General features: G+C 44.9%; 1 protein-coding gene and 1 long non-coding RNA gene across 5 annotated transcripts in view; one reads left to right on the top strand and one right to left on the bottom strand.

Annotated features, from left to right (window-relative positions):
- The window catches only part of LOC120097112 (uncharacterized), a 30,701-nt gene extending 15,415 nt beyond the window's left edge, over window positions 1-15,286 (top strand). Inside the window, exon 5 of the long non-coding RNA XR_015638973.1 lies at window positions 13,560-15,286. This is a non-coding gene — a long non-coding RNA (uncharacterized LOC120097112). The remainder of the gene's footprint in view (window positions 1-13,559) is intronic.
- Tsc22d1 (TSC22 domain family, member 1) overlaps window positions 1-21,167 on the bottom strand; it is a 101,128-nt gene that overhangs the window by 44,112 nt on the left and 35,849 nt on the right.

Genomic DNA, 21,167 nt, shown 5'->3' with positions numbered 1-21,167 from the left:
GATGCCCGTTGTGTGCAGCACCAGGATCAAACCCAGAACTTCACGCACCACACCAACTGGGCTACAGCCCCAGCTCGCAATTCACTTCCACCGCACACTCGGCCTTCCTCAGAGTGCTCTGCACAGTGACATGAAATGACCAGTTTACCATTTCTAGCAAACTCTGAGAGCATGTCCACAGGTTGGCAAATGTTCACCCACTCGGCCATTCACTCTGTAAGCCCAGCAAAAGTGCCCAGATCCCTGGCCACTCATCTTTGCTACACAGCCAATGGGCACACATGCTGGTCCTGACCTGGGAGAATCAGCGACAACTTGTTCATGAGTCTAGGATCCACCTCACACTGATTAAAGTAAGAGCTTCGGACCTGGCTGATTGGTTCGGTTCACGAAGAACGGTCACTCAATCCTTCTTTAGGCCAGCAGAGAAAAACATAAAAACAAGTTTACTGAGTAAGACTATAGTCAAGGTAGGATCCCTAAACTGACTTTAAGGGGGAAAGCCTAAGTTTACATATTGAAACATTTCTCTCACAGTAGATACGCAATTCAACCTTCATTTTTAGATGTACAGAACACACCCCTTGTACCCCACCACCCACTATTCCCCAGGGCACAGCACCCTGCACTCTTCCGCTCGTAAACTCATCGGGTTTGTTTCAGACGATATTCTGGAGTCCAGAACCTTTCAGAATGTTTTTCCAAGAAAGTATTCTTTACTCTTCCCTCATGTTCTGCTGAAAATGCTTGGTATCTGAACATGTTGTAAGAACTTGACTCTCCGGGATACGAGAATATTCTGAGCTATGTAAACGTATCAAATAAAACAGGGGGCTGGGGATTTAGCTCAGTGGTAGAGCGCTTACCTAGGAAGCGCAAGGCCCTGGGTTCAGTCCCCAGCTCCGAAAAAAAGAACCAAAAAAATAAAAAAATAAAAAAAAATAAAACAGGCCTTGATAAACTGCAGCTATATTTTTGATAAGTGGGATGAGTCCCTCTCTAGTTGTCTGAATCCAGTCTAATTCTTCGCACCTCACAGCAAGTGCCAAGCACCTGAGAGGAGGAACTATGGCCTGCTGATCAGGGCTGGCTTTTCTCTGGCTATTTCTACAGAACCTAAAGTGGTCAGGCAAACATCTATTTTTCTCAACGCCAGAAGTATTTCGCTTTGCATACGTAATGTATTTGTTTTATGCCTTATGGGTTTAGAATCTTGTTCTGCGGCCAGAAGTCTCGCAGATGACCCACATCTGTTTCTCGTTTGCAGTGTGGGTCTATGAGTCTCGGCTTGGGTTCCATGTTGATTATTTTAACTGTTTTTACTGTTCTGCCACAATATATGCTTAATGAATAAGCTGTCTTTCTAGAAAACCTTCTACAAAATAATGCCTTTAATCCCAGCACTTATGAAGCAGAGGCAGGCGAATCTCTGAGTTCGAGACCAACCTGGTTTACAGAGTGAATTCCAGGACAGCCAGGACCACACAGAAAAATTCCATCTCAAAAAAACCTAATTAATTAATTAACTAGCTAATTAATTACGATCTCAATATACACTTGATTAAGATACTAGCCTGTCTGCCTCTAGTTTCCACATGTTACAGAAACTAGACAGAAGCAAACTTACCCAGAGCTGTCCAGCAATCCTTGCATTCATACCCATCCAAACAACTACAGACTTCTCCCCATCTTCCTTGGGGATCACACTGTGTCCGACCCTCAACAGAGGTCTCTACCTGCATTTCAGAGACGATGCAGCCACTCATGGCAGTGTCTCAGCCCCCAGCTCCTGCTGTGGGGAATGGGAGGGATGAGGAATGTGTCCCAAGGCGTACACAGGTAAGACTGTGGCAGGAGACAGTTAATAACCAAGGAAGGGGCAGGTACGGTAGAGTCTCAGCATGGATTAACAGACAGAAGAACATCACAACTGTCCAATGTCAGTCAACCCGGATTTCTGCAGTTACAACAGCCAAGACACTGCAGCAAGAACTGGCCTGGGAGCCTGGACTGAAACTGATGGTTTCCATTTCAAGGAGCTGATTGTAAGTCCTAGAAGATGAGTGTTAAACCCACACATCTGTCCTCACTCCTGAGTCCCCCGTACCTAACTGGAACTCTAATCCTCCCCAAGGTCAGCCTTGGTCCCAGAAGTCGGGCCAGGGAAAAGGCCACAGGCGGAGCAGATGAGAATGTTAACACAACACACATCATTACACTCATGAACTCACGGTGGCCTGCAGAAGAGACTGGACCCTTCGACATGTCATCATGAATGAGGACCTATGAAGCCCTGCCCATCCTTGAAGAACTACCAGTCATCAATGGTTGGAGGGTGTGTGTGTCATTTTCTTCAGTGGTACATCATTGAAGATGTCCTTGCTCCCACACATGCTTGAGCCAAAAACACTAATTAAACTTAGTGGGCCACGTGCACAAAGAAGCCACGAGAGTAGAAAGCCATGGAGGAAAGTTTTAGGAGCACTGCGACAGGAGATGGCAGGGTAGGGAGGGGTGGCTACAATTTATTACAGAAATGCATGAAATCGCCAAACAGTGAGTAGAGACTATAAACAAGGTATATAAACAAGACAGTATGTGCAGCAAAGATCTGTGGGCTTACACACCTTTTAAGGTCATGTTTAATTTGTAGCTGACATCTCTTATTTAGAAGACATTTCTGAAATCTCTCTCTTCCCCTTGCTGCCCATCCTTGATAAAGCACTCCATCCCTGAGAGGACTCTGACATGGGCTATGTGCTTACCGCCGAGCATGCGTCCTCATGAGTAATCTTACAAATTCAGTGAGTGGCTGGTTTTCCTAGCCCCATTTAGCCCCAGCGATGCATAGAGAAGGAAAACACTTTCAGGCAGCCTCCATTCTACATCTCTTAAAGGAAAATGCCTTTTATTTCAATGAAACAAATTCTCTTCTTTTTGTCAACAGTCCAGTAACAGTTAACCTATACCTACATGGTTTATAATAAGTGTCAACTTATTTACCTCTTAACTAAGGCTCTTTATCAAACCACTGCATTTGACAGAAGACTGAGAGGGTTTTTTTCCCACCTCCCAAGGGCAGTCCTTTAGTAGGGTCCTTCTAGGACCATGGAATAAAGGTCAACCCATTCACATATACGCCGTTGAATTTCTCAAGAAACCCCAGTAAAGAATCACAATCCAGCAGGCAAGCTCCATCATTCCCATTTGACAGCCAAGAAAACTGAGACTGGAATCGAGTTACCCAATCAGGCTAACATTGATAGCACACCATAGAACCAAAATATAGATTCAGCCTGGCTCCATAACTCTTGCTACTATAGTCTGGCTACTCAGCTACGATGAACCCTTCCTCTGTGTGGGGATTTTCTGGCCTATACCTTAAAAACCTGCCCTTCTCAAATCTTTATAAATTATTTCAGTAGTTCACAGTAAAACACCAGACATGTAAAATAAAGACCACAGAAAACTTTCCCTGGATCCCTGCAGCAGTGGCCTTACGAAGGGTACTCAGGATTTGCCTGACTGATCATTGCCACCAACCACAGTTATATATGAGACATCGAGAAGCAGAGGGAAGCGAGACCAGGAAGGCAGGTAGGCAGGCAGGCATGGCTCCCACAGGACCTGCTGACGTATAGCACAGTGAGCACTCTGGAACTTGAAGCTCTGGGCAGGCCTTACTGTACAAATACCCATACGCAGTACTTTTAATCGAACCACAGGATGAAGGTCACCGCTCTGCAGCTCGTCTTCTAATGCTCCGGGCAGGTACTCCCAAGACACAAACTGAAGCAGAGGACATAAAGACTAAGTCCCTAGAAATCTACTGGGCTCCATTTTTGGGATCTATGAACCTAGGGAACTTGGTAGAAAAAGAGAAAATAAATGGTCTCTACCCAAAGTACAGGAAGCCATAGGCAAATACCTTTGAATGTTCAGAGTCGTCCTTGCTAATAGGTCTGTAAACCATCCCAAGGCCCAAGATTTCGTCAGTTTGAGAAAAGAAGGGGTGAAGATACAATATACAACACAGAGAAATCTCTTGGTATTTCCAACTCTAACGTAGGGAAAACCTAAGCGTTCACTGTAGAGACATCTTAACTCTGAGACAAAGGCGGCACGGACAGATGAAACAGAAGGGAGCGGCCCACTGATAAAGTGGGTCATAGGTATCCCATCGCTGTCACTCGATCCTCTCCCTCCCTCGACTTGAACACTGCCCTACTCAAACCCAACTTCAGACTCCTGGCTGTTTCTGCTTTTTATTTCAATTAGAAACACTTGAGAGACTTCACCACTAAAAATACTTTAATATTGTCCTGACAAAACAGAGCTTGTATTCGTATAAAGAGACAGAGTGTTTCAAGTCAACTGTGTCAAACAAGCCAGTTAATAAGCCTGGACTTTCGTGCAGGAATCCAGGCGAGGGTGAAACAGCGCCCCCTGCTGGTGATTCCTACAAGTGCTTCCAAACACAGGGAAAACCTACAGCTGGGGAGAGGGTATACATTGTAACCTGACATCATCCAGGGGGATAAAACCCGCTCAGGACATTCAATCAGGCTTTTGCTTACTGGTGCAAATTCTTCTCCAGGAGAACCTAGCATTAGTTTTTACCCCTTAGTGTTAAAGCTTCCCGAAGTCTCCATTGATAGTCTTCAGCGAACCAATGAAAAATAATCTAAAATGAAATGGGGTATAATATACCATAATGATAATGTCTATCATTTCTTTGAGATCATAGAAAATAAAACTGATAGCCAAACTGACATTACATGTTTAAACTGTCAGGAACTTAACATCAAGGCCAGCAGCTAACCTTCATCCTGAACACCCCTTCTTAAGCACCCCAGTTGAATTTGCTAGCTAAATGCATGAGCATGGGAGGGAGCTGGAAACCGGTGTGACCAGAGACCGTTACTGGGCAGCTGCGCTCTGCAAACACTCATGCAGAAGGCTGTCTCTGACACAGAGGCAGCCAAACGGCTAAGATTATGTTCTTCAAGTATTAAAGCTATGTGTTATTTTAGCATCCAGGGACTCGATAGTCATCCCTTTTATATGGTTTCTGTTAAATTTTTTTTTAAATGACATTAGGCTTGTTTTATCCATACCATATAATTAGACAGGGCAACTATATGCCCTTTGTTAAATTATCCCAGAAAACTTCAGTGACCTCACTTTGACTGAGGAAACTGCTGTGTGCTGGCTTAAATGACCGTATTTCAAAACACCCTTTGTGGCTGTTATTGGAGAAGTCGGCTTTTTGATAAACTTCAATTTGACTCAAAGGGTACTTCATGAAATGCCAGCTACGTATAAGGCACCGTGCTAGATTCTATGGAGCCAGTCACAGGATGCCCCGTCCTGGAGGTACCTCGGGGCAGATTTTTAATTTTAACATGTATCAATGGAGCTAAGAAGATATTTCAGTCAATATAATGTTTGCTGCACATGCAGGAGAGGACCTGCGTTCAGGTATCTACAACCCCAATGACGGGAAGTGGAGGCCATCTCAACACACCGAGTAGGGGGCTACTAAAAGATGACATGTACGATTGCCCCGCCTCCACATGCAGGTACACAGATGTGCAAGTGCATTTACATAAACAGAAACACACCTACCTGCACACTCACAGGGGCAATGGCAACAGCAAACGTTTCCCTACCCAAGTGGTGTCCTAAGTCTTTTAAACACTTATTAACTTACGGAGTCCTCACGATGGCCCAGAAGTGAATTTTATTACTGCTCCCAACTTAAGAGACGAGGAAAGCAAAGCCCAGAGAGATCAGAGAAGCAGCTGAAGGCCTGGTGCTGGCAAGAGGGGCAGGCAAGGGTGGGAAATGCGGAGAGGGTGGTATGAAAGGCCCGGGCGGGAACTTGTATAAAGTGCAACAAAAAATACATGTTTTCAAAGGAAAAAACATTGGGTAGGGCCTGCAAGATGGTCCCTAAATGGGAGGCCACTGTGAGGGGAAGAGGAAGCAGGGATCCTGGGAAAAGGGAGATACACAAGAGAAGGAACTGAGCTCTAGTCAGGTGTGAGCAAGAGCGCCCCCTGGTGGCCACCAAGGCTGTCTAAGGTGAGCGCCGGAGAGCGTTTTAATAAGAATAACACTGTGGCTGGGAAGGAGGAGAGGGCTTGGAGTCTGGCTGGTCACCAGTTTCTCTCACATTAGTGAGAAAAGTGTCTGGATGGTCTGTGCTAAATGGAGACAGTGGGGAAGGCACTGAGAACACAAAAGCAAAATCATCAAGACAGTTATAAAACCGTGGGGACCTTGCACTGCCCACTGCGTGTCCCAGTGCTGCGGCTCAGGAACGAGCAGGCTGGAGAGGAGTGAAGACAGTGTGAGGTGGCCAGCTGTTGAGCACGGGTGACTAGAAAACCAGGGCAATCCCACACGGAGGAGGAGCTCAGGCCACCAGGAGGCAGAGAACATGTTCCTGAGAAGAGCTGGGGTCATCGTGCAGAGCTGAGGAAGATGAAGACAAGGCACAGAGCTAAGGGGACGACCTTCTCGTCCTACACAAGAGTGTGGTGAATGAGGGGGAGAGCCAGGAAGAAAATGTCGGCAGTGTACTACCCAGAGGAGGGAGGAAAGACTAACCAGACAGAACTGGCCCGAATCAAAACAACAAGGTGATTAAAGAATCAAGAACCGAATTCTTTTACACTAAACTTAAATACCTTACAGGAAGTTACATTTTTCAAATTTACAAAGCTCAATAATTGGATGCCAATTTAAAAGTAAGCAAATGCTATAGAAGCCTAAAACCCTTCGTTCTGGGAGACAGGGATATGTTCCCCCAAAAGAGGGACCCACGATAGAAACAAAAAAATCAATACTCGGTGACGTGCTTCCTATGAAAACTGCAGCGCAGAATGAAATCAGTGGGTTACAAGAAGTGGGAGGACTCTCACCCTGGCCCTCCTCCTCCAGATGTGCTGTGCATCCCCGGTCTCCCTGTGTGCACAAGTTCTCCCAAACTTCATCTCCGTCCTCAGAGCACCGTGAAACTCAGCATAATGGATGCTGACTTAGCACAGGGACCACACGGGTCCTGTGATAACACAGGGAATACAGAGACCTGTCCCTATGCCTGGGGAGTCAGATAAATACACGACGTTGTCAAAATAACACACAGCCAAACACACGTCAAACACTTTGAGCTCATCTACTGTGTGCCGAAGTCACGACAGGATTTGGAAAGATTTAACCTTTGACGCGTATCATATGATGCTTGAGGTTGGGAGAAGCTGACAAATACTTTCCTTTCTGTTTCAGCACTGCAAATGACCCAACTTTCTGCTCCCCAGACAGAAAATGGGAATATGGGCATCTTTCTAAGTTCACCAAATCATTTACAGTTAGCTTCACAGGGATGTTCAGAGACAGTTGACAATAAGCCTCTGAGATTAACACGTAAATGGGATTTGCCTAAGTTTCGTGCTAGGGTCGAGCGAGACCTGGACAGTCTCACACTTTGGCAAGCTTTATTTTCCATGGAGTAAACCTGCCAGTTTATCGTGACTTATGCTGTCGATGGTCACAATACGGTTTAGCTAAAGTGCAGGAGAGGTGAATGAATCAGTATAACCTTGTCACCAGGACAACAGAAGTCGCTTTCCAACATATCCCCTGCTTCTATGATGGCTTGTCTGTAATCTCCAGCCCAGCAGCCAGAAGGATCTTAAGAAACAAAACACAGGAACATGATAGACTGCTGCCTCTATTCCTAGCTCCACTCGAAAGTCCTCAGCATGGTTCCAGCAAGGCACTGACCCCTCCCTCTGTGTGCGCCCCGCCAGCCTCTGGCCTCTGCAATGTTGGCTCAACCGCTGGCCCTTTGCTCCGGACACTCGGACACTCGGGACTTTCTTCTGAGCCCTGAGCAAGCTCATTTCCTACTACAAAGATTTTGTCTCTCCTGGGCTCTCTGCCAGTGTAGAGGCAGAGACAGACACGCAGCCCCCATCCTCTGAGAGACTTCTGGGGAGTGTCTTCTCAAAACCAATGAGAAACCACACACGACCCCACAGGACCCCATGTCCTAGGCATGCCGTGACTAATGAGCAATCCTGCCAAGACATACTAAAGAATGCATTTTTAAAAATCAGTAAGTCCTGTTCACTGAACAAGGGGCTCTAAATGTTTGCAGCAACTCCAGACCTGATATAAATTAAGTCAATGGTGCTGCACTGGTATCAGAAACAAAATAGCAATAAAGTATGATCCAGAAACGAAAGACGCTAGCAAGGTCTGAAAGGAACCTGTGTGGGATGTCGCCAGTCTTCATAAAAGGAGCGTGTCCAGAAGATACATTTGTATCTGCCCAGCAGATCCCCTCCGGTGAATTCACCCAAGGAAGCAATCCCGAGGGCATGCGCAGATGACTGCACAAACGTGAGCACGAGGCATACAAGGAGCTGAAAGCGAAATGGACACTTGGCAACAGAGAACACAAGGCTGGAGCATTCACATGTTTTTATACAGCAGCTAAAAAGGTTTCCAAAGAACTTGTGATAAACATTTTAGTTCTTTTTTTTTTTTTTTTTTTTTTCGGAGCTGGGGACCGAACCCAGGGCCTTGCGCTTCCTAGGTAAGCGCTCTACCACTGAGCTAAATCCCCAGCCCGTGATAAACATTTTAAAGGCTAAAAAAACAACAACAGGAAAAAATTTGCAAAGTCGTATATACCAAACGTGCTCTCAAACATTTCCAAACAACATGAAGAAAATCTTTGCCCAGAGTTCTGCTTTTCTACAGCTAAGCTCACGTCACTATGACAGGGGACAGGTATGGTGGGACTAAAAATAAAGTTCAACTTACATTTGGGAGGAGAAAGGGAAGCTGTGAATTTATAAAATATCCACCGGTCCTCTATTTTATCATTAAGTTGTTGGTACCCTAAGGTTAGAGTTAACTCTGATTTCTAACGTCTAACACACAGCCAGCATAGTAGCTGTCCAACATGAAGATATATGCACTCCCCCACTCACAGAGCCAGCTAAGCAAAAATACACACAAATGCTTTTTTTAAACAGACAAGAAACAGCCTGCCAAGTCAAAAATCTTTTGTGTGGAGTATAGTTGATTATTATTAAGAGCAAATGCTGACTCCTGTAAGTGCCTTTTTAAAAAGCCTTTTGAAAAAAAAAAAAAAAAAGATTGCTTCACAGCTGACATGGGTTCTAATTTAAACACTGAGGACAGATGAAACCCGACTGGGTTGGAGCTTGGAAGGAAATCTGGATAGCGGACGGGTCCTGGCCACAGCTCTCATGAGCAGCCTCCACCCCTGGCCTTCTCCACATACTTCCCAGGCAGTCACACTGCTTCTCCCCGAGTTAGTGATCACCATTACGATGACAGCTCCCAGCCAATGCCTTCATTTCAGATTCTTACCTCGAACTTGTTTAGATGTTTCTGATTCGTTGCACTCAAAGGGGACTTCGTGTTCCCTCTAGAATAAGAACCACTTCCCACCACTTCATCTACAGCCATCAATAAGTCTTAGGAATTCACAGTAATTTTCCACCTGTCCTAGTTCAGGTTGATATTAGCTCTTCCAGGAACCCTGAACCTGCCTGCTAGTTAGCTTGCTTTCAGTCCTGACCCTCAGCAGCGCTCCACAGAAGCCATCTTCAATAGGCATCGACTTCTCAGAAAGGTCTTCCCAGTCTCCAGACCAGGCTAGTTTTAACAGCAATGGACCAAGCAGTATCCCTCTGCCACCCTTACAGTGACCTGGTGTTCTCTGCTGTGAAGTGGGCTTCAGCACACCGAAAACCCCTTTACCTCCCCTAGGCTGGCTCCACTGGGCAGGGTCTAATGTGTGACTGGCAGTTTGAAAGGCCTTGCTCTGCAAACCTCAACCACAAACCCCAACCACAAGCCTAGTAGTTATTTATATTTTCAAACGCATACTCATGATTTTGTGTCTATCAACTAAAATCTCACTGCTAGAAATGTTTTCCATGCACCTTTTAGTCACTGTATGAACCAATATGCAGAGACCTGTAACTATTTTGACGAAAGAAACAAACAGGTCTCCATGTGTCAAAACCCAGAGGAGACCATCAGAAACACACTGACCAGAGAGAGGCTGTCTCAGAAGCCACCTCATAAGCTATGCTTGCTTCCTTATTCTTTCTCATTTTCATCCTGAATTTGTACAAACCGCTGGAAACCGAGACTAACAGAAGGTATAACCGGAGACTCAATACCAGTTCCCACGAGTTAACCGATGGCATGAAGAAGGGTGTGGAAAGCCCTCTCACCTCTTCTGCCCGCTCCTTTGCTAGAAAAGGCCTTTGTGAGAGAAAAGGCAAATGATAAGCAGGAACAACGGCGCAGATCAATTAAGAGGGCAGGTGGCTAGATCCGCCCTGCAGGTAGCCAGAGGGCACCCCCAGCAATGTGGTAGGAGAGCTGGAGTAACTCAACCAGGGAACACCGTGACTCAAAGGAACTCTTGAGGGACATTCTGGTTACAATCCATTCTGTTGACCTACGGGCAGTTCCACGGTTAACACTCTGGACTCTGAACATGATCTGATCACTAAAGGGAAAGTATAAATTATTCACTAAAGGCTGTTAGAACAGCCAAGAGCCAGAAAGATACACAGAGACAGACAAAGTCAGAGAGACACACAGAAAAAAGACAGACAGACAATCTGTATCAGAATACCAAGATCCCCAAGTGGGCCAAAAAAAAAAAAAAAAAAAAGATAATTTCCTTATATCCTTAAAGTAAGTTTTCTCAACTCTAAGTTCCAATTATGAAGGAAAACTTTGATAAATTTTACTACATAAAAAAGGCATGACCTAAACACAGTACCCACCATAAACAAATTTATGACAGTAAACGGTCAAACAGGAAGAAATATTTACTACTCTTCATATCATTATAGAGGGCCAACATCAACAAGAAATCCTGGCAACATACAGATAAAATATGCACATAAGGAGAACTTCACCCCTTAGTAAGGAACATGCATGGAACATACAAGTTAGAACCGCGCTACCCACTGTTTTCAGGTCCAAAGGCACAAAGACAAAGCTGTAAGAGAACAGATTCTCATGCACTGCTGGTGTCTGAGTAAACCATAACTCTCAGGCTGGGTGGTGGTGGCCGGGCACACCTTTCATCCCAGCACTCGGGAGGCGGAGGCAGGTGGCTAAGTTCCAGGACAACCAGAGCTACACACAGACTAATTCACGGGAGGGGGCAAATCTATCGGGAATTTAACTCACGGACGTGCAAACGCAGTTAGCAGCGGAAGGTGCGAGGTCACTCATTACAGAACTATTTGCAGTAACCAGAGGAATGGCCTAGACCTGACGCGGTGCTCAGGAGCCAAGGGACTGCTAGAGTCAGGAAGAACCAGCTGTGGAGGAACCTGAGGTCCAGCACAGGACAGGCAGGAGCTCCACTGCAACTCCCAGGCCAGCCTGGGCTGCACAACAAAAACTAGTTAAGAAGCTGTTTACTGTCTGTAAAGGCTCCACAGGGCTGCAGAGGAGAACAGGAAGGGTAGGATGACCTGTATCTGATGTGCCACCATTTGTGTAAACTTGCTAAATGCAAACCCATGGATATGAACTGCCAATTGCTTGACCAGGTACAGAAGCATCCGCAAGACCACATGGCAGGCAGACGTTTTTCACGTGTTTGATCCACAGCAGCTTTTCAAATGAATGGCTGGGGCAGAAACAGAGGCTGACTAAACAACGGAGGCCAGAGGGAGGGAGGCCTCACTCCCTAAAAGCAGGGTTTTTTTTTTAAACACTTTAGCTAGAATGCAATGTCTTTGAAGTGGTATGTCACTTGGTGTGCAGATTTTTGGCATTTATATGGCTAAAAAATAAAAAATAAAAAATAAAAACCAAAGCCAGTTTCATGCTGAATATCATTAGTATGCCTGAGAATCTTGGAGGGCACTAGAACAGGCCGACACTCACTACCAGCTCTCTGATACACACTTTTTCTTCATTCTACTTGTCTGACTTTAAAAGGTCTCTTAACGTCCACACTAAGTGTTCCCGAGGACTTGAGGCTCACACAGGCATACAGCTGGGAGGGTTGCTGGTACTATTTACGTGGTAGCCAGGCGATGACAAGCCAGGGCATCCCATCGCAAACACTGCCAGGCTACTTTCAAGAGACACTCAGTGGCTGCATTATACCAAATAAAAGATATTCTTCCTTGTCACAAGAAGCAAACATCACAAGTGAAATACTATTTGACTTCTATTTGTTGAAAATCTCAGTATGCCACCTTAGAAAAGCCCCGATCAAAAATCCACTGGGAAAAGATTTGGCCAAGGCACGGGCAGCTTCCTCCCTCAAAGCCAGATCTCCCGTTATCTGTTCCTCGCTTTTCTTTTTGTGTCTTAGACATGGCAACACTACTATCAACAGGAGCACCTCAAAGCAGAAAACAAAACCCTTCAACTCGGGCTGACCCATGAAGGATGAAGGGAGAAAGGGATGAGAGTCTTCACTATGCCATGCTCCTCTTCTTCCGGCCACCTCCTGATCTCTTACCTCTACCGGACCAATTAGGCTATAAAAAGCAACTGGCCAAGGCAGCTGTCAGATCCAGCGCACCTTTCTGACCTAGGATGAAGTGTTTGTACACGAATATCCACATGTGTGTGCATACACAAGCATGCGATTAGACGCTCTGCCTATGTATTCAGTCTGTTTTATGGCCTGTTTTCACTATTTACCTGTGCTCGATAAACCTAAAGTTCAGGAACATGATGATAACCCTTGTTACTTTAAGAAAACACCCCCTTCCCGTTAAACATTACTAAAAACCCTTTCTAAAACTTGGAAATATAGGCAGCAGCATCCTTGGTCTATGAAACTTAATATATTAGAAAGCCTAATGCCACAAATGGAGCATGAATCAAGTTTAAAGTTTAAAGTCCCTGCAAACCATATGTGGTGGCACACACCTGTCATCCCAGCACAGAAGGGATTAAGGCAAGAGAATCTTAAGTTCAAGGCCAGCCTGGGCCATGAAGTGAGGCTATGGCTCAGAAGACAAAACACAGAATTGCCTGTGCTCGGTAATTGGTTCTGTCAAAATGGAGCTGACTGGGCTTTCTATTAATTCACAAACGGTTCTTCTCGTTAGAGTCCAGGCATCCTCTCAACAAGGACAAAGTTAGGAATGTGTTGCTTTCTTTCATTTTTATTTAGAGGCTTAACTATAGACCCCACAAAGGATCGATGAGGGGCTCGCTTTAATACGGACCTAACACTGTAAAATTCAGAAAAAGCTATCTAACCCTGATTTCTTTTTCTTAAATGCGGCATTAAGGTGACAGTAAAAATTATGGACTGGTAAGGCTACAATTTATTTTTATGTGCAAATCACTTGGACTTCAAAGGGCTGTATGTATGAACCCCCAACTTTTTAATTACACTGTTATCTAGTCATCTGCAAGAGACTAATGAATTTGGTGATGTAAGAAAATACTAGAATTTAGTAATTGAAGTTGGAGGAAACTGACAAATGCTTTCCTTTCTATTTCAGGACTGTAAATGACCCAACTTTCTGCTCTTCAGAAAAAACAAGAATATGGACGTCTTTTTAAATTCAACAGATCATTTTTGGTTAATATTTAAAGTTCAGTTAACTTCACAGGAATGTTCAAAGATAGTTGACAATTAGCCTCTGAGATTAACATGTCAACAGTGTTTGCCTGGATTTAGCTTTAGTGTCGAGAGAGATACTGACGAGTTCACGGTTTTCTATTTGGTAAGCTTTATTTTTTCCGATGTGGGGAAAAAAAAGAAAAATAGGTGACACCGTGCTATTCCCACACAAACTGGCACTGCACGCGTGGCATCCGTTGTCAGGTCTCCCACACCCGTACTGCACATGTCCATACTGCATGTGCCCAAGCTGTTTCCCTAGTGGCCTCACCAGGGATCTCCAGCCTCCGTTACCTGGCTATCTGTGATATACAGATACGGAGCCATCAGCACTTACAGTGGGTGGACGCCTGACTGAGTTAGTGAAGAAAGCAACAGCTTCCCAATGCTCTTGCAAGGAACAGAGAGGGTCAGGGTCACTTGATGCCACGGCCACAATGGAAGAACAGCACATCAGACCCAAACTCCATGTTGATCTCATCAGCTCACAGGGGCACCAAGAAAGCGAAAGCATCAAGGATTCTATAGGAAACACACATCTGCCCGCTAATGAAATGATACTCAGTCCTGAGCCCATTCTCCAGACACTGTTAGAAAAGCACTATCATCAACCAGACCTCAAATGTAAACATCCAAGGAGACAAACTTGTCTAAAGCCACACAATACTCAGTGGAGTTCACTTAACATTTTTAAATACTTGCTAAATATTACTAACACTGCAGGAAGAATTGCTGTTTAAGTCACTTAAAAGCCATCCACTGAAACTAAAATGCAAAAGCCTATCAGCCCAAGGGGTACTAGCAAGTGTGAGACACACAAGTTGGGATATAAGAATCGGATATGGCTGGGCAGCCTGTAATCACCACACTCAAGAGGCTAAGGCAGGCTGAGGAAACAGGAGAATTAAGATCTACTTCTTTACACAGATTGGCCTCTGGCATTTGCAACATTGTTTCCAGCACAAAATAAACAGTATATGTATTTGGTGACGGACTGAAGGCAAGTTTTATTGAAAATATAAACTCAGTAACAAATTCCTCCATAATACACACACACACACACACACACACACACACACACACACACACACACTGTACGTGTAGAAGTTCTCCTTTAACCAAAAGGCAATTCTCTGATACCCTTAGAGAGCAACTGTAGACTCCCCCTGACTCACTGAGCCACATGCAAATTACTGAGAATCGGAAGTGTGATGTGGGCCACCATCCAGGATCCCATCACCGTGCTTAATATATAGACAGCTCTGAGCACGTGCATATGGAAGGCCTTTAAACAAAGGAATCCTTGGGACATTTTAGTTAAAGGGTGGAATTGAAAAGTCCCCTTTCTCTCTTCTACAGTTCACCACCAGTCACTTACTGTAAATGATTCAAAGACTGTGTGAAAGACAGGCTAGGGGGCTGGAGAGATGGCTCGGCAGTTAAGAGCACTGGCTGCTCTTCCAGAGGACTCCCGTTTAATTCCCAGCACCCACATTGACAGTTCACATCTATCTGCCTGTAACTACACTTCCAGGGCTGATTCACACAAACATACATTCAGGCAAGACATCAATGCACATAAAATAAAGTAAAAATAAATCAGTTAATAGACTCATTTCTACTTCTTTCTCTCACGTGGCACAAATCCCAACAGCATCCTGAGTCTGCCCTGTCTGTAAAGAAGATATTTCAAGAGTTTGTGAGGGTAACTGTTCCTCTAACATCTTATGGGAAAGGAGCTTTATGGATAGATGCTTGAAAACATCTGCATCTCGCAGTGATTTGCATTAAACACGTGGATGGGGTAATTTAAAAACTCACTTGCATACTCAAAAAATTGAAATTAGAAATTATAAACTCACTTGTATTAGGCTTTTGTTTAAACAAACAAAAAAACATGTCTTTAACCTTTACTCATGTGTTTGTATTAAAGGTCAGAGGGCAACTTCTAGAAACTGCTCTCCCTTCCACCTTGTGTGCTCCAGGGCTCGAGCCCGGGTCATAGGCTTGCTGGTGGGCGTCTTAAGCTACTGTGCTCTCACCAGGCTAGGACTTTATGTCTTAAAATGATGGACACATACAATTTCCAAACTGGGAGCCAGGGAAAGCTGAAGTCTGAGCAGAGCCCCTGGAAAGCTGAGGCACAAGCCAAGCCATGTTAAACTCAGGCGGCCATGAAGCAGTGTGCCAGCTCCTCAGACTGTTAGGAACTGAGTCACAAAAGCCCTGAGTGCTACATCACACTCACCTTAGAGTCGTCCATAAAATCCTTCAATCAAAGCACGGTATACACTGATGAGTGTTTAGAAAATCACCCATCATCAGTGCTTGGTACTGAGATGTCAGAATAAGCCGGCAAAGACCTTACATCTGCACACACAAAACGGGTGCTCTTGACTCACAGAGAAGAGTAATAAAAATAAATCTAGAGTACAAATCTGGTTCTCTAGAAACATGAAGGTGATACCCACAGTGTAGTCAATAAATAGTACCTAGTTGTTTTCCTCTGGAAAATTCAGTTTAAATTTATATAAACTCATTCAATTCTTAGAGTTCCCGAGTTACACAATTCAGCGTACACAATCTTTGCAGTAACTTGACATTTTCAGCGGAGTAGGTGAAGAGGCGATCTAAACACAGGGCTGGCGGACCACCCACCCACTCCACCCACCTACTCCACCCACCCACTCCACCTACTGCGGAGGGCAGAGATCTGGAGCTTGGAGAGAGATGCTCATTAGAAAATGTGCATAACCCATGCCCTGCTGGATCTGAAGCACCCAGGAGGGGATTGCTAGCTTGTTGTCAGTTCATAGGAGAAATGGGAACCACGCAGTCTTTAAAAACTAGTTAAAATACTGGTGAAACACAGGTCCGATGTTAGTGCAATCCCATTTTCCACGGGGAAAATAAGCCAAGCGGCAGGTCACTGAGAGAACGCTGAGACGGTGAACTTCTTATCTGGGGAAGTATCCACTTAGGACGTTTCCGTAACAAGTACTTAGGGAAAAGTTTCTGATTTTAGGATTAGCAATTTTAGGAAACATGTAAGAAGTTATTTTGCACAGTTTTCCTCAGTGTAAAAAATAAACCCATCTCTAACTTACGAGAAAAAAAAAATACTTCAAAGTTGTCAAGCAAGCTGGAGATGATCAGGGTCCTATTAACCAATTCTTTTCCCAAAATAAACCTGTCATGCCTGAGCACGTGAACGCACTAGACTTCAGCCTACGCTGTGCTCTGCAAGGGGCGCCTCACAGACGCTGTTATTACTTAGAATAGTTTGTGCTCTCGATGTGCATTTTGGCATTAGTCAGTTGTGAGGTGTGGTGCGCACGTTAAACTCACAACTGTCACAAAACGTCCCCACACAGTAAGACAATTCAAGCAAGGAAAACAACAAAGAGCTACAATGTAGATGATTTCAAAACCGTGACTCGCTCCTAATGAGTGTTTTAAGGGACTGCAAAAGGCCGAAATGACAGATCTATTCCAAAGGCTAACTGTGGGACTACCGACTACCAACAGAGCTTATCACACAGCGTCCTAGCAAAGAGGTCCTCCTGTGAAGGCCCCAAAGAGTTTTTAAGTTTAGGAACACTGCAACACTGCAGCAGGTGACTCTCCCCGGCCATCTCCCCTTCTGCAGGAATAACCGGAAGGCTTCTCCCACTCCCAGGGCTGGAGCAGAGCCCTGCAAATAGAAATGCTACAGTGGTTGGGTTTCTAAATCAAAAGCACTTGGAGAGAGTATGGACGGAATCTAGGCAAGCGTGTGGGATTCACGGGCTCCCTCTAGATGTACAAGGCCTTTAAGGAACAACCATCCCAGTTTGGTGTTCACACATTACAGCCGAACCCAACAGACCTACTCAGGACACATCCGTTTCCATGAGGAACAAGTCTATTTCACGGAGAATGGAAAAAATGGAAAAGGGCCAATCACTTTCTTGAGGTGCCACAGGCTTGAAAAAGAAAATATTCAGATTACACACACATATGCAAGCCTGCACTAAGAAAAAAAATTCACTGATCCTTCTTTTATCACTAAAGAAGGCGCTTAAGGAAGTCACAGTTCTAGCTAATTCCATTTTTAAAGAACATTCTTTCAAGCTGAAGAGATGGCCCAATAGTTAAGAGTATTTGCTGTTCTTGGAGATAACCCAGTTCCTAGAACCCACATGGGGCAGTTCACAACCAACTGTCACTCCGGGTCCTGGGGATCTGAAGCCCTCTTCTGAACTCCATAAGTAACTATATATGCATGGTGCTCATATAGAACACGAGAAAACACACACACACACACACACACACACACACACTTATAAACTGTCTTCAAGCTAAGTGTATTAGATGTATTAGGTACAAATGAGAACCAATGATGAGACCGACAATATCATGGGCCTCATGAAGGCAGGCAGTACAAAGAACAGTACGTACTTTTAAATAGAGAAAAACCCCTACGGAGTCCATCCAAAGAATGGGGGTTAAGGAGAGGAACATAGTTACATATGATGACAAGAGCCGAATTAGCTCAGTTGGGAGAACATATGATGACAAACCAAAGGTATTTTTAACATGAGGAAATGTACCTGGGTTCTTAAAGGGGAAGTAGGGAATCTCCCAGCCACAGAAATCCCCTACGACAAGAGAGAGTGTAAAACATTTTGTCTTAAGCAAGCCTAAGACGCTGGGAGGACAAACCATGGGGCTTGTCACGGTTTGCATAAAAAGAAATACTTTCCAAAAGTGGGTTTAAGCAGGCATGAAGGGGAAAGGCTATGGCTGCAGCTGAGGCTGGGTGAGGCCCACAAGGGAAAAAGGCTGATGAGAAAAGACACTGATTAAGCTTAGAGGCCTCAGACACGGGAGAAAAGAGTTTCTCAACAGTCGGGGCTGGAAAAACTAGGTGGGATACAGCAGGGAAGTAAGAATTGCAAGAAAAAACAGAAAACCTGGTCACTGACCTCACTTTTTGTAAGTCAAAATAGATCACAGACTTCAGTGTAAACTCAACTGTTAAAACTTTATGAAAAGCAATACAGGGATCCATGAAAACTAGTTTTTGTTATTGATTTTTGTTTTTGTTTTTTTTAAACTACCAAACTCTTGGCATATTAAAGAAAAAAGTTGAGGCACAGCTCATTAAAATTAAACATTTCTCCCAGGCACTGCTGGGTGAAGGAGAGGTCAAGCCGCAGACTGGAGGGGATATCAGACATCTGGGAAAGAACCAGCACTGGATTAGGACTCCTCAGAGTTGCCAAGAAAATGACTTTAAATGGGTAACAGTTACAGCTATCCGACCAGAGAGAGAAAGAGAGAGAGAGAGAGAGAGAGAGAGAGAGAGAGAGAGAGAGAGAGAGAGAGAGAGAACAAGACTTTGACAGAGTCCGACATGGACTAGGGGCCTGAAGATTAAAACAATGAGAAGCCACTACAGGACACTGTGAACAGATGGACTCAGACACTGGCACTGCCAGATGCTGGGGATGATGCCAACTGACAGAACCGGTGGCCACAGCTGTCAAGAATGCAAGATGCAAACGGCCACTTTACAGGATGAATGAAGAGGAACCATTCAGCTGCTTAGTGCCAATGAGAGCATGCCAGTCACCCATCACACTTAAGGTAGGCAAAAGCAGCCGGTAAGGTGATCAGTGGATGCCACAGGTCACAGTGAGAAGGACGAATGTGCGAAGACCATGCATTTCCAACCTTGTTACAAAAGCGACTTACGCACCACGTAGTCAGTGTATAAAACTGTTCACCGACTGCGAACATGCCACTTCATTATTAATGGAGCAACATCAAGGGAGAGGCCAAGAGCCAAGAAGATAAGGCAGAGAAAGAGCAAAGGGCTACATGTTACCTCTCTTTTCCTGAGTGAAAGATTTGAGAAAAAGGGCAAAAGGTTAAAAACTGGTGGACAGCTAGCAAGAGAGAGCCACCTGACTGGGTAAGACTAAGCACCGAGAGAATGAAGGAAAACCCAGGGTGAGCTCTGAGGTATCCTCATGGCTGGGTAGGATAACAGTGACAACTAGAAAGACACTGGTAAGAAAGAAAAATGAAGTTACAGAAGCCAAGAGAGTGCATTTCAGGAAGTACAAGTGTTCAAACGAGGTTGTGCTTGCACAAGGTCAGGCAGAGAGGCGGCCATTTTCTCCTGCGTTTGTCAACGGGGGTACTGGATGACTGTGACCACAGTCATCGCAGTGCTGCAGGAAGCAACAGCCAGGCTGGAGCAGACTGAAGAAGAAACAGAATCTGAAAAGCTGTGACAATACAAATAGACCATTCTGAGTGTCCAAAGGGCAGTGGCTGGAAATGACGTGTGATGTGGATTTCCTTTTCTTAACATGACACCCGGCTTTCTGCTTGAAGCCCAGAGTGAGGTGAGGCACTCTGCACCATCCTCTGTCCCAAACATGAGGGAGCCAGGCAAACACAGACTCAGCAATGCACAGGTAAGAAGCCTTCCTGTGAGAAGTTTTCAATTATTTCTAAGTCCATTAGACTACATAAGCCATCCTTACTAAAACTGGCGTGCGAAGGCATAGCTGAGACTTATGGTGGGGCTGGGGCAGGGGGTCATCCAGAAAGAATACACACTGCTCTAGCAGAGGACCCAAGTTCAGTACTCAGCACCCACAGTGGACGGCTAATAACTTATACCACACAAACACACACACACACACACACACACACACACACATACAGTTAAAAATGAAAAAAAATATAGCTACCCACAACAATGATCTATCAGGACTATCTGACAGTAAAGAGAAAATACCATCAAGGAAAGAAAAAAAATTCCTCAACAAGATTCAAGAGTCAGGAAGTGGCAATGAGGGTTTGCAAGTGCCCGGGAGCAACTCTCCCCTGACATGGGACTCAAACACTCTGACTCCCAGTTTAGCTCAACAAGGAGCAGGCAATGCTTTAGCGGCTACTGCTGCCTAGCTTTGCAGCTGGTGCAGAGGCCAGGAGTGAGCAGCTAGCTACTCGGGACTAGGAGAGAAAAGCTCCTGCAAAGCACTGTGGGACCTCATGGCAGAACCCCCTCCAGGTTCTTGTGGTAAAGAACATACAAAAATACCAGGCTTCTGTGTCTACCAAAACTATCATTGAAAAGCGAGACGAGACTTCAGCAGACAAGAAGAGATGGGGGCAGACAGTCTCAGAGCCGTGCCTGGGAACGTTAGAAATTCCTATAAGAGGAACTGAGGCAACAGCAAGCTTGGAGACAACAGGAAAGCGTAAAAGCTACTTATAGATTCTCAACCAATCTAAGCCTTTTCTAAACGCTGACTGCACCAATACGGGAAAGCTAGGGACGGATAGGGAGAGGTCTAGGATGCTCCAGGAGGATGCACAGGAACTGAAACAGTTGCCTCAAGGTGGACTTGCCATAAATGGATACCGTGTAATAAACCTTAGTTATAAGGCTAGGAGAAAAGAGACATGAAATTCCATAGAATAT

Source organism: Rattus norvegicus, chromosome 15, assembly GCF_021556685.1.
Source record: "Rattus norvegicus strain SHRSP/BbbUtx chromosome 15, alternate assembly SHRSP_T2T, whole genome shotgun sequence".
Taxonomy (NCBI): domain Eukaryota; kingdom Metazoa; phylum Chordata; class Mammalia; order Rodentia; family Muridae; genus Rattus; species Rattus norvegicus.
The sequence above is the reverse complement of the archived record's forward strand: the minus strand, read 5'-3'. Positions and strand labels throughout refer to the sequence as shown.